We start from the raw sequence: 2257 nt of genomic DNA, 5'->3' as shown, positions 1-2257 counted from the left end.
GTTTGGTGTGCCTTAATAGTAAAGGAAACCCATCCTTGGGCTGTAACTGTCCTGGTCTAAGCAATTTGTCCTGAATTGACACTCTCAGTTGTGTCCTGCCAGAGGCAGCATCGTTACAGATCTTCACAATCTTTTGATTCAATCCCTGCGGCCTCTGCTTGCTCTTCCAGATGTGCTGTCCGAACAGCATGGACAAATGTGGCACCCAGATCCGAACATGGCTGCTGGGTAGTTAGATCATTCGAAGAAGGGCTGCTCAGTGGCAGTTCAAGAGATACTACTTAATACAGGTAGTAGGATGCAGTCCACTAGCTCCACTTATTTAGCTAAGTGGAAGCATTTTTTGATCTGATCCACTAGTCAGGACATTTTAAAGTACTTCTTACATCTTAAATCCTCAGGCCTTTCTCTAAATTGCCTGAGACTCCACTTAGCAGCCATTTCAGCTATCCTTCCCGTGCAAGGGAGATAATTTTTTTCCAACCGCAAGGTTCCTTGACTTTTAAAAGGGATTTTTCAGCTTTTTCCTCCTGTTAAAGATACGGTACCAATTTGAAGCAACACTGTATTAGCAGCTCTGATGTATCCTCCATTTGAGTCTTTGGCAACCTGCCCTTGGCCTCACCTATCAAAAGACATCCTTTCTCATTGCCATGACATCGGCCAGAAGAGCGGAGGAGATTCAGGCTCTGATGGCAGGACCGCAGTCTGTGCTATTTTTCAGAGATGAAGTAGCCTTGAGGTTGCTTCCAAAATTCTTAACTAAAGTAGTGCTGGCTGTTAGGAGTATTAATGTCAATGTAGGATCCAGGCCTGTAGTTTTGCCTGAGATAGTACTTTGAGTTCTGCTTGCCTGTTCGGTTTTGGAAGTATGTACATTTTTACTAATATGTGTGAACAAAGGGATTCTTACTAAAAACAAAGACAGACACTGTAAATGTTGCTTTTGCCTAAACCAGATGGGTTTGTTAGTATAATAGGAATAGATAAGAGTAGTTAAAGTGTTACTGGGCATGGTGGGAATGTAATATGTGAGCACATACTTGAAGACTGCCTCAACTCCTATCTCAAGGCAAGGTCAAGCAACCAGTCGGGAGGGGCAAGGGGGAATTGTGCGGGGGAGGTAAAACACTGAAAGACCAGAGAAATGCCTGCCCCTGACCGGAGTACAACCTCACTCCTTACCCCTCCCATGGAGTACAAAAGGGGTGGGAATGAAGACCTCAGCCCGGGGACCCCCCCCCAAAATGGAACATGACCATAAATTGTAAGAGGTAGGGCTGCGGGCGTGCATTTCAGGTATAATTATGCCTGCTGAGGAGGAGAGAGTGGGAACACTGAGAAACTGGGCTCTGTAGCATCAGAGTTATGGTATACATATGCCTGCTGGAAACTAACCCCAATAAACATTGCATTGCCTGCACTTTGGACTTCTGGTCTTCTGCTTTCTGTTTGTGTGACAAGAATCAGGGGAGAGGGTGAAGGGAAAACCCTCTAACACTGGCTTTTCATTTGAACCAGATAACATACCTACCTTTTTATGCCCCAAAGCTGGACTCAAATGGGGACAAAGAGCAGCTGCATATTTTGAACAAAAGAGTGAGCACTGGCCTTTGTCTGGACAGGACCAAGCCTTTCAGGCTCTCTCCTTGTCGCTTTGTTTCATATACCAACAGAATGGACGATCAGGCAGTTTCAGCCAGACAGATTCCATATAGGTGTAACCCTTCTGCCCATCAGAGTTGGCAGCAACAAGGGCCGGGTTCAATATCTAGGGGTTCCATTCCAATAACACAATGCAAACCGGCTCGAGCCCCCACCCAGTGACCTGGGACAAATATATACCACCCCCGCTGGGCGCCTCCAAGAGGCAATACTTCCCCTCTCGCAAGCACATAGTCTGAGTGTAGCAAAAGTCTTTTAATAACAGAGAGAAACAATGTGGCATTATGTTGGGGAAACACCACCAACAGGATTCATAACACAACCCATGAGCCAAAAAAAAACCCACCCCAGGCAAATTGGGGCATGCCCTTTTCCCTTTAGTTCTTGAGTCCAGCTACCCCAAATCACCCAAAGTCCCAAAAAGTCCAATGCCCCAAAAGTCTCTGTCCCTGGTCAGGGCAGTCCCGGAGTTCGAAAGTTTATCTGCGGAGCTTTACCTCCCAACCTGGGTGGAAATGGGACGGGGGTAAGAGGCACCTTACGTGATCTGAAGCTGACCACCCCATAGCTCCATAGCAGCGCTCCACTCCGC

Source organism: Lepidochelys kempii, chromosome 1 (assembly GCF_965140285.1).
Source record: "Lepidochelys kempii isolate rLepKem1 chromosome 1, rLepKem1.hap1, whole genome shotgun sequence".
Taxonomy (NCBI): Eukaryota; Metazoa; Chordata; order Testudines; family Cheloniidae; genus Lepidochelys; species Lepidochelys kempii.
The sequence above is the reverse complement of the archived record's forward strand: the minus strand, read 5'-3'. Positions refer to the sequence as shown.